Source organism: Giraffa tippelskirchi, chromosome 6 (assembly GCF_054371585.1).
Source record: "Giraffa tippelskirchi isolate mGirTip1 chromosome 6, T2T-mGirTip1v1.2.pri, whole genome shotgun sequence".
Lineage (NCBI taxonomy): Eukaryota > Metazoa > Chordata > Mammalia > Artiodactyla > Giraffidae > Giraffa > Giraffa tippelskirchi.
The window spans coordinates 20,362,250-20,378,187 of NC_137280.1; the positions used below are offsets into that span (position 1 = coordinate 20,362,250).

Consider the following 15,938-nt stretch of genomic DNA (forward strand, 5'->3'; position numbering starts at 1 on the left):
CTAAGAACTGCTATGAAGAGTCCTAAGTTTCAGCAACAGCTTGCTGAGATAGGAATCATTCATGTAACTCTTTCCTGTCCATTTCATTTGAAAGCAAACATTCAGAAAACATAGGCATTAAGGAAACTGTTTGCTGATGACTAGGTTTATTTCAGTACACATGCATCAGGAATATTCCAAGGACCCATAAAAGAGCCAGTGGTCCGTGTGCTCTGTCTGTGGAGGAGTGCGTTAGAGGGAAGAGCATCTGGATTACGGACTCAGAGAGCCCATCACTTTCTCACTGTGTGATGTTGAGAGGTTTTAATTCCTCTGTACCTCTCTGTTCTCCTATTGTAAAATGGCAATAATGATACACGACAGGGCACAATAAGATCTAGAGAAAACGTGTTTTAAAATGTCCAGGACAAAGCTTGGCAAATGATAATCATTCAATAAAGGTTAGTTTGTTGGTATATTATTGATGATTTGTGGGAATAAAATGTCATTGATGGAAAGACTAGAACTGAAGAATCATTTATTTATAGACAGCCTAACCTCTATCCTGGGGCTTCTCTGGTGGCTCAAACGGTGAAGAATTTGCCTGCAATGCAGGAGACCTAGGTTCAATCCCTGGGTCAGGAAGATCCCCTGGAGAAGGGAATGGCTCCCCACTCCAGTATTCTTGCCTGGAGAATTCCATGGAAGAGGAGCCTGGCAGGCTACAGTCCATGAGGTTGCAAAGAGTCGGACATGACTGAGTGACTAACACGGTTTCACTTTTCGCTAACCTTTATCTTCAGGGAGGCAATACATTAAAATAGGTTACTTTTTTTGAATTTAGAAAAATTATGGTGAAGAATAGAGACATCAGAGTCTAGGTTTTCCTCATGAACATATAAGTAAGAATAGACGAGGCAGTCCAGCAATAAATGAAACTGTAATGTCAGTTGGTATGCCCAATATTCGATCCTGCTCCATTGGTAATTTGATCTTAAAAACAATGGTTTTTTGTTGTTGTTTTTTGAAGACAATGTTACATTAAAGAGTTTTATTCAGGGATTTGAGGCTCTGTTCTTTATATCTGATCATGAGTGATAATTATAAGAATAGTAAATATAAGTTCTGGCTTCCCAGGTGGCTCCATGGTAAAGAATCCGCCTGCCAATGCAGTAGCCAAAGGAGACGCAGGTTCCATCCTTGGGTCAGGAAGATACCCTGGAGGAAGAAATAGCAACCCACTCCAGTATTCCTGTCAGGATAACCCCATGGACAGAGGAGCCTGGTGGGCTACAGTCCACGGGATCACAAACCGCTGGACACAGCCTAGCAACTGAGCATGCACGCACACAAGTTTTTACTATGTGTTTACTATGTAAAACACAAGTGTGTTTACACAAGTGTAAAACACAAGTGTTTACTCTGCACTTAGTGCGCTGCCATGAGCATGACTTACTTCTCATATCAACTCTATGACATGGACACTATTGCTCTTACAATATTACATGGAAAATTAACACTTTTATTGTTTCTTCCCAAAGAAAGGTGATCCCCTTTTTCCCATGGTCCAAGAGATTTGGGAAATCATAGCTTTCTTGGCGTGGAAGAAAAAAGAAACTACTCAAGACCCTTAGAAGGGAAGAAAACCAGAGCTTGGAGAAACTCTTATGATGCCAGTACTACTTACAATGATGTTGTGATAATAATAATAACCGCATCACTATTATTATGATGAGACATCTTATGTAAGTGCTATGTTTCATGCATTTCTGCCTTATCTAATGGTACTTCTGGAATGAGTGATATCAGAACATATATTTCTAGATCAATACAGTATTAATTACAGTGTCCTGGAGTATTCACTGAAGAAGAGAGTACATATCTTATCTATCAATTTATATATATATATATATTATATATATATATATATAAGTTTTTGGTTCATAATATCTATTAAGTTACAACAAATGTAAAAATATACACAGGGAAAAGAATAATCAGGGAGAATTATTCCTGACTGTTTTGGTTCAGGGGGTTAACTAAACTTTGGGGTGTTAACAACTCTTGTCTGGGGTTGAATTAATTTAGTGACATTAATACTGAAGTTTTAAGTTTCTTATTTTTAGGAAAGCATGTCAGCTGAGTGTTTTGAGTTAATGTCAATGGGATTTGGACTTAACCTAGACTATGTTTGTTAGTAAAATATTCTGTAATAAATATTTTAATAAAAATATTTTAAAAATCACATCTGTCAATGATCTATAATAATTGTACTTTACTGATTTTTATAGTAAAATGTTATATTGTAAATAATTAAATTCAAGTTTATCGTGCTTTACCTAAGTTGAATGTTTGAAAATCTTTAAAAAATAAATTATGGGCATTTGCTTTGCCAAAAAGAGTTTTTACTTATAAAAAGACTTAGGAGTCTTTTGAACAGGAGATCCCTTAGAACACTCAAAATATGTGTAAATTTAATGAAATTTGACTTATGCATGTGTTGCTTACCATAAAAGACCAGTTTTTCACTTATAAATCAGACAGATTTGCCCCTGGGTTTTTACCTGACATCTATATTATTAGTTCCTTGTGTGATTTGGGGGTTGGACTAGATTTTTTTTAGGTTTGTTTTGATCTAAAATTCTAAGGTTCAATAAATGTTTTTAAAAGCCCTTCTTGTCTAACAAGTCCTCATCTTATTTGAAAGTTAGTATAGTTGACAGAGTGTCGCCTGAAAACAACTGGGTTCCATTCCTTGTTCCAGCCTTTGTTAGCTTGTTCCAGCCTTTATTAGCTGTGTGCCCTTGGCCGGTCACTTAACCCCTGAGTCTCAGGTCTTCACTCATGAGTGTACCTATCTGATAGAATTTTATGAAAGTTTGCAGCACACTTAAAAGAATGGCTGGCATATTAAGCATTATACATGCTGTTATTTAATTTATTCTTTATTTAATTAAAAATTGCAAGATTGTATTGTCCAGACATGAAAATTACTGAAACATCTGTGATAAGAGGATCCTCAATTAAGGAAATTAAAAGCTGGTGAAGAAAACAGGACTGGGGAACCTATGAAAACTGGTATAGAAAAAGAAGAAATTTATAGTAAGTGATGTAAGACAAAAATAATAGGAGATAAAAAGAATGAAATGGAATGCTAAATTGACTTCTAGACATATTTTCCACATTTTAAAATTAGCAATAATGGTTTCTTTACTCACCATCTTTCAACTAGAAATATTTCAAATTCTCCTCTGAACTTTACGACAAAAATTTATGATTTTGGTTTTTTGTTTTGTTGCTAAGAAGCAGTTCCCCCTCTCCTCCATGGCTAGGCCTCTATCCAGATGTTGACAATATTCTTAACATTAGTATGTTGAATTGTAGGTTTCTGTTCATGATGTGAAGTTACTTGACATTCAATATCTGTATGTTCAAAGCAACTCTTACTCCTACTGCATCAGACAGGGTTAATACCACTACTGCCCAAGGCCAGAAATGCTCCTTCTCTCAATTTCCAGACGGAATATTCCTTTCTGAGGATACCATGAAAGTTATGGAACTAGTGCCTCTGGCCATTTGTTGGAAAACACAAGGATATTTGTTTAAATGGGAGTAAATGGAACTATTATCATGTTCCTTTACAGATGAGTCAACTAAAACTGCTTAAATAACTCTTTAAAGATGATAAAATTAGTAAACCATTGGCAGGCTGCCACCAAAGTCCATGTTCTTTCCATACAAAGAGGGAAGGAAAACTATCAGGACCTATACAATATTGAGAGCATGGACTTGGAAACTTTGAAGAGAAAGGGAGTGTTGGGAGAAGGTGAGTTGTTACCTGGTATAGTCTATGTGCTAGACTGTATCTATATGTTTAAGTAACTAATTTCTTTGATTATAGACATAACACATGATCATCAAGAAAAACTTGGGAAATACAAAAAAAAAAAGATAACACAACAATTCACAGCTTAGAGATAACTACAGTTGACATTTTTGTGTATTTCTCTTCATTGTTTTCTTTTTACTAAGAGAGTGGTATCTGGAATGACATAACAGGGTTTACACAATACAAGAAGTTTCCAATATTGCTTTTTCCATTTAACATCATGTCTCATACTTTGTTCAAGCTAGCATGTGAATAACTGCTTGAAATTTTGGGAAATTATAGTTTGACCTGTTATTCTTTTACTGAGAAGAAAGGCTTGATTTAACTAAAAGGATACAAAAACACCAAGTTACAGATCTTCAAAGAAAAAAATTGTGGAAAGGGAGAAGATATACAAGATAGCTTAGAATCTGCCAAAAATACAATTCATGTATAGCAGGCCCACCATATGTAGGTGTTCACTCATGAAAAACTTCTAAGAGACATGGTGAAAGTGAAAGTTGCTCAGTCCTGTCCGACTCTTTGCGACCCCATGAACTATGCAGTCCATGGAATTCTCCGGGCAACAATACTGGAGTGGGTAGCCTTTTCCTTCTCCAGGGGATCTTCCCAACCCATGAATCGAACCAAGGTCTCCTGCATTGCAGACGGATTCTTTATCAGCTGAGCCACAAGGGAAGTCTAAGAGCCATGGTAAACAGCCTGATATAGGGCAGATGTTTAAACTGAGTAGACCCTTGACTTTTCATTTGTTTTCTAGAGGGGGTCCGAAGTGGGCCCTAGCAGCTTCCAAATCAGAGGTCAGTCTTGGATTTGCTCTGGAATTGACCTTGAGCTTCTCCCCTGTCCTGTAGTGTCATTCATTTAACACAATCCTTTACTGAGCTCACTCTGTGGGCCAGGCACTCTGCTAGACTCACCTAGCCTCTGCTTTCATAGAGCTTATAATCTAGTAGAGGAGAAAGGCTCTAAACCACAATTTGCTGCTTGGCTTCTTAGCTAAGTACAAAGGTGGAAGTGCTATGAAAGAAAAGCAGGTGACATGTCTTGGGGCAGGAACTGGTGGAGAGTGGGAGGTTAGGGAGAGATTTTCTGAAGAAGACATATTTTACCTGAGGCTTGAAGGCTGATTAGAATCTGTCCAGGAGAAAAGCAGGTAAGGAGCTAGACAAAGAAGTACATATAATTTCCCCAAGCAGGATTTCAGCTTGGGGTTGGGAAACAGAGAGGCCAAGGTGGTTAAAGCATAGTGGTAAGGTGATTTGAGGTGACTCTGGACAAATACTATGGTCTATCCTATTCTATATCATTTGAATATACCTCAATAGAAGCCAAAAATGCCCAGCAGGGGTTGAAACACCTGAGTTATCTTGGCAATTGAAATTTAAATGGGCCTAGAGAAGGAATAGTTTTAATTGTTAAGGAAGGAAATACAAATAAAGGAAACTGGGAAGACAAATGCAAAAGAGAGATTGAGATATTGATAGAAATGACTGTAAACTCAAGACAAATTCAAATGGCAGCTTTCCTTTAATTTTCAATATTTATTCAGAGGATCATATGAACATATTCATAAGTTTAATGCTCCCTCTTTAAAAAAACATTTTTAAACACTAATTTTTATTTCAGGAACAGAAGAAGCTAATGCTCACATTTTTATTCTGAATGAACTGCCAACATTGTATTCACTAGTTTCACAAAAGAGCTGGAACCTCACTGAGGTTTCTGAATTAAATTAGCTTTCAGAACCATTTAAAGTTCTTCCATTCTATTAATTCAGCAGACAATCAAGTTGTTCACTTGTTGACTTTTATCCACATGCACTCAATCAAATCAACTATCAAAGAGAGATACCTATTAGTTGTTAATTTCATATGTTAGATAGGAATCCTAGAACTCCTGTTTATATCTGTCTGATAACCTTCTAATCTTTGCCACAGTCTCACTAACAGCAGCATTAACTAGTCTGCCATCTATCTTGATTAACAGCACAGAGACTCCGAAAGATGCTCAAGATCTGATAAGCCGAACAGTCCAAATTTCTTACAATGTCCATAGCCCTAGGGAAAATGAACCTCTACCACCATTCTTGCAGACCCTTTAAGTTGTCTTTGAATTACAGTGTTGCAACTTATTACTGTAAGAGAATGAGAAGAGCCGGCCTTAGTGTAGGAATTCTTATGAATAATTGGTAACACTGAATGTTTTGTGACATTTTACCCTCTATTTTGCATCCTCTGGGTTTGGGTTTAGAATTATTTTTGCCTTGTATTGAATTATAAGTGCACCATTATCTCTGGATCAGATGAAATCAAAATATATTTGTTAATTTCTGTGTTCTAGCAGTTACTAGGTACATAAAAGATAAGAAAATAGACCTCCACATATAAAAGTTTCATTTTTTGAAATCACAGCAACTAGATTTGTCTCATAAAGTGGAATTATATTGGCTTTTCTGAGAGGGGGAAGGAGGGAGGGAGAGAGAGAGAGAGAGAGAGGGAGAGAATATAATATTTGCTCCTCATGGTAACTTCCAGGTTATTCCTCATGTACTTCTTTCAAAGTCTATTCACTTCACTCTTTAGCCAGTTTCACTGGTGAAATGTTAAGGATACTTTACACAACATCCTTGTTGATTTTAGCAACTGGTAACTTTTGTCCTTATATTAGTCTCAGGAAGTCCTTGGTGACTTCCATATCCACCTTGATGATGATTCTACCATAACAATTTCACATTTCATGTTTTTGAAACTTCCACTGACCCTGTTTTATTTCACTTCAAATGTTCTTAGGCAATGTTACACTGGCAAATTTAGTTGGAATCATCCCATCTCCATTACCGAACTCTGAGAAATTACTTTTGACCTTCTCTGAATATTGGTCTGTCTGCTCCCTCAGGCAGCTTGTAGGAAGTAGACATCAACAAGAGGTTGCACAGGAGAATGCAGAATGTATGATTCTATATGTAAAACATTCCTAGACACATCCAGAATAAAGAGCATAGAGATGACAGAGAAATGCTGAATTCTTGTGTTATCTCATGAGAGTTTTGCGCTAGCACATTTTAGCTATTAATGTGATAAAATGTAATTTAGCTACAATTTTTACCCTCAAGATGATGGGCCGTAGAGACATCCACATTCCTCTTTTAATTCCCATATCTGTGCAAATGACTTCCTAATTTATTTCTGAAGGCAAGGTCACTCTTTTTGAGTTCTAGGACTGAATTTTTCCAATGACTTGTTAGGTATCTCCCAAATACATCTCTCAGAGAACCTTCAAGTTCAATGTCTCAATCTATATTCATCATTAACCTTCTTACACTAGTACTATCTGGGAATTTCATAGTCTGTTAATGATATCACCATTCCTTAACTCATCTAATTTTCCTACTTTTCCCCTCCACTTCAAATTCATTGCCTATTCTCTGGCAATTCTTTTCCCTGAAATTTCTCCCAAATCTATCCTTTTGTTCCATTCCAAATCCACTTCCACAATTCAACTTGTCATTCTATGTCATTCTGAGTATTGCAATACACTTTCATCTGTTTTCCCCAAACTTACTCCTCTAACATATCCTACTCATAAACATTAATTGCTTTTATAAAGCTACTTTAATATAGTCATTCCTGCTCAAAAATTTTCAGTGATCTATCTTCTTGATGTATTTCAGACTCTTGAATCTGGTATTCTGGTCCTTTACAACCTGCCCATACTTATCTTTCAGTTTTATTTTCCTGCCATATATATTCTTCCGGAGTTTTTCCACCCATTACCTTGAGTTTCACATCTCATGCTTTTGCTCATGAGTTTTTTTCTAACTCTAATTGTTTCTATATATCTATAGATTACCAAAATGATTTTCACTAAAAAAGATAATCCTTTCTTTGTTTCTACTTTCCTTCCTTCCTTTCTTCCTTCCTTCCATAAGCAGATATATTAACAGTTATTTATTATGTTCTCTTTGGCATGCAATTCTGCTGCCCTGAAGGCTCTCACAGTCCTGAGGAGATGACCAATATGTCAATTGCTGTTCAGTCACTCAGTTGTGTCCGACTCTTTGCAACCCCATAGACTGCAGCACGCCAGGCTTCCCTGTCTTTCATCATCTCCTGGAACTTGCTCATGTCCATTGAGCCAGTGATGCCATCCAACCATCTCATCCTCTGTCATCCCCTTCTCCTCCTGCCTTCAATCTTTCCCAGCATCAGGGTCTTTTCCCATGAGTCAGCTCTTTGTATCAGGTGGCCAAAGTATTGGAGCTTCAGCTTTAGCATCAGTCCTTCCAATGAATATTCAGGACTGATTTCCTTTAGGATTGATTGGTTTGATCTTCTTGCAGTCCAAGGGACTCTCAAGAGTCTTTTCTAACACTACAATTCAAAAGCATCAATTCTATGGCACTCAGGCTTCTATATGGTCCAAATCTCACATGTATACATGACTCCTAGAAAAACCATAGTTTTGACTAGACAGACCTTTGCCAACAAAGTAATGTCTCTTCTTTTTAATATACTGACTTGCTTTGTCATAAGTTTTTCTTCCAAATGACATGGCAAGATTTGCATTTTAGATAGACCAAGCAGGAAGCTATGATTTGAGGAAGAAAGACCACAGCCAATGACAGTAGATGGAAAATATTAACGTCATCTATGGAGGAGAGAGAGTGAAAAGGAGGGGAAAATACTTAGTAGCTAATATTGGTAGTACTTTTTACATTGATGTTGGGAGTTAGAAGAGAGTGAGGCAGTGATGACACCCACATTTCAGTTTGCACAACTGGCTGGATAGTGGTATTAAAAAGTGAGATTTTAAAAAAATATGCATGGGGAGCAGGAGAAGTGAGAAGGAAAGTTTAAAAGATAATTTAAGCCGTTTCATCATCTCATCATTACTTAATGCGTTAAATAAGATGTAAGATGCATGGCATACTACCTGAAGCTCAGGAGCAAGTGTGAACTGAGTCTTAGAGTTGAGATTAATCTGAACACAGGTGGTATATTATACCTAGATTGTGTCTATAGCAATGCAGTGTACCCTGGAAGAAAGCTTAAAGGGATAGATGGAGGAATATGAGGTGAGGAGGTAAATAGGGAAGAAATAATTGTCAGAAACACATTTTACGCTTTATTTCAATGTCCCTCTTTTCTTTGAGTTCCCAAAGTGTTTGACACTTTTGGGGAGGTAAGTGTTTCTATCTCGCTTATTCTTTACAATACCCCAATTCTGGTTGGATTAAAGAAATTTATAGGACCATGTTTACTAGTGGATGGATTTACTCTTGCAAATTGATATGCTCTTGTGCCAAAACCTCTTTTTCCTTCCGATTTTCTTCAAGAGATGTAATTGGTAAGCTGTAGCAAGGCTCTCTTAAAAGTCTCTCTTGATCCTCTTTTCTTACAAACTTCTAAATCCACATCACTTCTGATGACTAGTTGTGGAATTAAGACTGGGCATGGTTTGCCCTGTATGGGTTTTGGGCATCAAACACATAGTCCAAACCAGCTTTATCAGAGAACCCTGCACTAAGGTATTGGGCCCTAACTCAGCTAATTCTAAAGTGATAATGTATCCGTTCATCTTTGTCTCTTGTATGTATTGCTTCCTCAGTGCTTCCAAGACAGAAGAAATTGTTGGGCAAAGAGAATTCAGGCATTCCTATCTTTCCCCTTCTATTTCACTGTTTCTTTTTGGCACAGATTACTTTATATCTTACATATATATATATCTATATATATATCTAATATAAATATATATTTTTATTATTTCTGCCTGTCTCTTATCCTGTTATACCCTGAAAGTGAAGTGTAAGTGAAAGTCACTCAGTCATGTCCATCTCTCTATGACCCCATAGATTGTACAGTCCATGGAATTCTCCAGGCCAGAATACTGGAGTGGGTAGCCATTCTCCAGGAGATCTTTTCAACCCAGGGGTCAAACCCAGATTTCCCACAAGCAGGCTGATTCTTTACCAACTGAGCCATCAGGGAAGCCCAAGAATACTGGAGTGGGTAGCCTGTCTCTTCTCCAGAGGATATTCCCAACCCAGGAATCTGACCAGGGTCCCCTACATTGCAGGTGGGTTCTTTACCAGCTGAGCTACCAGGAAAGCCCTAGGCTCTCTGAAATTTCATTCTTATCATGACTAAAGACATTTTTATTTTTAACTAAATGCTAGAGCCTTAGATAGTTTGAAGGATTATACCAATGTGTATCATTCCAAGTTGACAAAAATGAGATATTGAAAACATGAGTTGATAGCATTTTGTATGCTGACTACAATTTTGACTTGAAGTAAGAATCATAGACAAAACCAAGACTTGTAGTGGTATAATATATACTTTATACTAGTGATTCAAGGCCTCTTTCAGTTCTACATAACTATTTAATTATTTTTGGTTGTGCTGGGTCTTCCTTGCTGTGTGGGCTTTTCTCGAGTTGTGGTGAGTGGGGGCTATTCTCTAGCCTAAATGTGGAAACAGCTTAAATGTCCATTGAGAGATGAACGGATAAAGAAATGTTTTACATATATACAATGAAATACTATTTAGTCTTAAAAAAGAAGGAAATAGTGCAACATGTATGAATATTGAGGCTATTTTGTTAAATGAGATAAATTAGTCTTAGAAAAAGACAAATGCTGCATGATTCCACTTATAGAAGTCATCTAAAATAGTCAAATTCATAGAATCAAAGAGTGAATAGAATTCAGATGAGTAAGCTCCAGAGGTCTGCTTTATAATATTATATCTATAGTCAACAATCATGTATTGTATACTTAAAACTTATGAAGACAGATCTTCTGTTGTGTTCCTATCACACAAGAAGAGGGCAGTGATTCAAACTTCAGAATGAAGTTTAAGTTTATCTTAATAAAATATTCCCTTGACCTCTTATAATTCTGCAAGTGTCCCTGGCTCCTGTTTAATGCCTGGGAAATGGAACCATTGCAAGTGCTCAGTCCATTTTGTAAGGTGTGGATAATAACCTTTGAAAATTTAAGAGAGAAGGAGAGCTTTATCAATGAAGTTGAATGAAACGCATTATATTGTATCATGACCATCAGAGTTCTATTTTTCTGGAGTCACTCAGGTATGGCCACAGAGCCAAGGCTTGGATATTGCTGTCTTGTTTCCAGCTCAAATGCAGGCAATCATGGAAGGCAAAAAAAGATTATTGTATTTTTGATGTTGATGATTCTGGTCCGGGTCCGCAATCTGAAAACTAAATCTAGAAATGACCTGGAGGTTTCCATCTTTTTGATGACTGCCTTTAATCAAATCCCATTTTTCCAGATTTCTTGGCAAATGCATATTTTCCCTTGTTGAAACCTAACATTTCACTCTCTCCATATCCTCTGTTCTGAACCACTGTTTACTTTCCTTCTTTCTCAATGTAAATGAAATAACTGCAAACTTCAGTTTTGGGGAGGGCAGATGGGCTGCTCCTTTTTTCTACCAGGGCCCCCCTGGAGAGCTGGAAAACAATATAAACTGGATCTTTCTTTTTTCCCTTTGCTTTAGTTTTTTGATTTGGCAAGTACTTGCAAATCTCTTCTCTTGCTTTGTTCTGATGACAGGAAAAGTGTATGCAATTACAGAAATTTTGTTTTATATCTTTAGTAACTTTTCCCTCTATCCATATAAATCTTCTAATTTATAGTAAATATTCAACTTGGTCACACAAACCTGGGCATTCAAATTCCATGAGAAAGGCTGGGAGTATGGGATGTTTCTCCGTAACTAGATTATCGAGATATGTGTTATCTCCCCTAGGACCCTTGCCACTTGTTCTGCTTTCATTTTAAAATTTATTTGCTCTTTGTTTTGTAGCATTTTGTAGCATTCAAAACACAAATTAAAATGAGACCTCAATTTGCCCCCCCACATGGCATTTCAATGAGTTAAAATTGTAGCACACTTGCTATTAAGTCTCATTTTTTCACATTCATCCCATTCAGTAATAATAAGCACATCTTAGTTACAACAATTGTATTAAATGTTTAACGTTACAAAGCACTGAGAGCATTTCAAAGCTGACTCTCTTGATCCGACAGCCACAGAGGGATCCTCCTGAGCACAGTTTACTGTAAAGAGAGAATATTTTCCTTGCTAAGAGATGTGATAGAAAGAAAATTAGCATTTGCTGATCATACATTAATAATATGCAGTAGGCATGAGGCTAGATATTTTTTCCTCAGTCATTTTATAATAACTTCATGAGGTAGGGACTAGTATGCTCATCTTATTAATAGGAGCTTCCCTGGTGGCTCAGACGGTAAAGAATCTGCCTGAAACACAGTGTGGGAGACCTGGGTTTGATCCCTGGGTTGAAAAGATCCCCTGGAGGAGGACATGGCAATGCACTCCAGTATTCTAGCTTGAAGAATCCCCATGGACAGAGGAGCCCCATTGGCGACAGTCCACGGGGTTGCAAAGAGTCGGACACAACTGAGCGACTAAGTACACACACACACATCTTATAAACGTAGCTTAAAGGTGAAGTACTTTGGGCAAAGACACACCACTAGAAGATGAGCAAGCTGAGGTTGAATCAAAACCTACCTGGCTATGGAACCCACGAACTTGTCTCAGTGTATTCAGCTGCCTTTTAACATCACGGCAGTGTGAAAAGCATTGGACTAAGGAGCTAAAAAGGCTTCCCAGGTGGCTCAGAAGGTAAAGAATCCGCCTGCAATGCAGGGTCCAATCCCTGGGTCAGGAAGATCCCCTGGAGAAGGGATTGGTAATCCACTCCAGGATTCTTGCCTAGGAAATCCCATGGAGAGGAGCCTGGCGGGCTATAGTCTATGGGGTCACAAAGAGTCGGACACGACTGAGTGACTCACACTTTCACAGGGAGGAAAAAACCTGGATCTAAACCCATTTTCCACATGTGGATCCATGAGAAACTTTGGCTTCTGGACCACTGTCTTTCAATTTGTCAACCAAGAATAAAATACTTCCAAAGTTGGTTATGGAATTAAATAAGATTATGTGTAAATTCTTCACAGAAAATATTATGACCAGCATGTATTCACTTGCATGGTAGTCATCCTACTAAAGACTTTTAAAGTTGTTGTTAGTTTAATTACTTAAAAACTGCACATGGTTATTTATATCACCATTTTACATAAGGGAACTGAGGCACAGATAGGCTAAGTAACTTGCCCAAGGCCAGACAATTAGCTAAGATGCAGAACCAGGATTTGAACTCAGGAAATCAAGATTCAGAATGCAAGTTAGTAAGCACCACTGTATATTGTGCTACAAAATGTATGAATTAGTATGATAATTTCAGACATCAAAGTAAGTATCTAAAGAATACAAGAATTTAGGCAAGACTGGTGTCATCTAATAGCTTCAGAGAAGTGGCGCTGGAACTGTTCAATATCCTAGTAACCAAAATGTGCCATAGGAGTTATTTTAAAGAAGTTCAGTCTAGCCCAGTACCATGTGAGGATGGAATCAGACAGTTCTTGTGGTTCTACTTGGACCCAGCAGCAATATTTGGACTATCTAAAGTAATTCACTCTTCCCAGGGAGACTTGGATGTCTTGGTAACATGCCCACTAAAGAAGGCTTTGAAGGATCCTAGCAGGACAGCATGCTCCTAGAGACATAAGCAGAATATTTATGCTCGTGATATAAGCATAAAAGAGGGAACTCTTCGTGAAGATTTATGTTAACAAGTCCCAGAATTCAGAATATACTTTTATGGCTTCACTCTACCCCCAGACCTGACCTCAAAACTCTCACCACATAATTCCACAAGAACTTTTTTCTTCTTGGCCTCGAAGTGGTCTTAGAATATTTCTCAACCTTAATCTCAGACATTGCTACTAATTCCCATTCTAGTCTTTCTTATTTCCTTCCTCCTATTTGCCCTAGGGATTGTTTGTTCTTCTTTTTTTCCCCCACATCTTAAGGTAAAAGTTCAAGTTGTTGATTCGAGATCTTTCTTCCTCTTATCATAAGCATTTATAGATATAAATTTCCCTCGAAGCACTGTTTTAACTGCATCCCATGAGTTTTGGTATGTTGTGTCTTTATTTTCATTTATCTCAAATTGTCTAATATCCATTTTGATTTCTTCTTTAATCCATTATTTTTTAGGGGTGTGTTGTTTAATTTCCACATATCTCTGTGTTTGGCTAATTTCTTTCTGATATTGACTTTTAATTTCCTTCCTCTGTGGTCAGAAAAGATATTTTGTGTTATTTCTATCTTTTTAAATTTATTGAGATTTGCTTTAGATCTAGTGCATGGTCTATTCTACAGAACATTCTATGTACATTTCAGAAGAATGTATGTTTAGCTCTTGTTGGGTGGATTGTTTTGTATATGTCTCCTAGGTCTATAGATGTAAATCTTCATAGATTTATACTGTCGATCAAGTCAGATAGAAGGGAGGGAAAGGAGGGTTAGGTAAGAAGGTAGGGAGTGGGAATTCAAAGCTAGGGGAGCTGAGTATGCAAAGGTCATAAGGCAGAAAATAATTTGTCACACTCAAGTAGGAAAGCCAGCTGCGAACAAGGGGAGAATGTCAGATAAAACTGGTAAGGCTCAAACATAAAAGGCTTACAAACTGGGATAAGTGTGTGCATCAGACCTCATTTAACTCTAACTGTCACCCAAAAGCCTCCATCTCCAAATGCTATCATACTGAGGGTTAAGGCTTCAGCATATGTATTTTGAAGGAACACAATACAGTCCATCCAGTCCATGGCATTATTCCTGGTCTTAGCAAACTCCAAGCATCTCAGAGAGCTTTCTTTGACCTGTTTTAGAGACCTTCCTTTGTTCCCATAGTACACTGTGCATGCTTCCATCACCAAACTGGTCATGCTGAACTGTAATTGCCCAATAGACTCAGTTTCCTGAAGGTGGTACCTGGCCTTATTCATCTCTATATCCCAAAGGCCTAGCATAGAACAGTTGTTCAATAAAAATAATTATTAAGTCGGTAAATCATTTTTGAGAAAGCCACTATTATTAGAAATGCTTCTTTTATTTTATAATAGTGACCAGATGTTTGGAGAAGAGTTAGTTAAAATGTTAAAAACATGCATCTGTGGTACATAAACATACTCAGAGGGAAGAATATATTTTAACTTGATTTAAGCTTCCTGATGACAGGGTTGATTTTGGGAAAATGTGATTCTACAGTGTAGATTCCCCCTTACATGGGGAGCATAGAGCTGCTTGTGGCTATGGAGAGGCCTTTGTGTATGCAAATTCTGACATGTATGACTAATGTAGTTGCTGTTTTCAGTTAAAAAAAAAGATTCTCAGCTGAAATTTTCAATGCAAATAGAAGCATAAATAAAGATTTATGTAGAAATTGCAGATGGCTGAAACAGAGTGAATGTGTAAAAGAGGTCAGATGAGAACAAAAAATTCATGCTGGAAGTTTGTCTCCACAAAAACATTAGTATTTCCATGGCTGTGATTTGTTTTGTGTTTTTATATAATATTTATTGTTTACTATACTCCAGGCACTTCAGAATCTTACATACCTTATCTCATTTATCCACATAGCAGCCCTGGGAGGTAAGCTAGATTTTAGTTTATGCTCTGAGTTTGATATTAGCACTCTTGGACTCTAATCAGGATGTGAGGGTAGATTCTTGGATAAATTTGCTAACGTGCTAAACCATCGGAGGCCTGGCTTTTAAATTATAAATATGACTGTTATCTTAGTTCTATATTTCCTACAAGCATTTATGCATTTACTATGCTGGACTGGTAGAATCTTTCTTTAAGGTTAAACATTGTTTATTAAAAATCGTCCTGTGGACTTACTGTTTGATGGTAACCTTTCTTTTTACTTCTTCTTGTGTTTGTGGTTAATTGAGGAATTGCAACGAATCTGAAGGGTAAGTAAGTACAACTGACTAAGGTTTCAGGTTCTTTGAGGAAATGCCAGGTGCCATGGATCATAACCAAGCCAACTGACTTGAGCCCAGGCCACCAACATCAGAGACCCTCGGAAGGACTGCTTTGTGTTATGATTATAAGAGGCTAGGGAACCTTTTGGCCTTAGCTTATGAAATGCAGAGGAAGCCAAT

At 37.3% G+C, this 15,938-nt stretch overlaps 1 long non-coding RNA gene across 1 annotated transcript in view; it reads left to right on the forward strand.

Annotated features, from left to right (window-relative positions):
- The first annotated feature begins 9,725 nt into the window (after positions 1 to 9,725).
- LOC145509425 (uncharacterized) overlaps positions 9,726 to 15,938 on the forward strand; it is a 52,340-nt gene continuing 46,127 nt past the window's right edge. The window contains exon 1 of the long non-coding RNA XR_014056077.1: positions 9,726 to 9,946. This is a non-coding gene — a long non-coding RNA (uncharacterized LOC145509425). The remainder of the gene's footprint in view (positions 9,947 to 15,938) is intronic.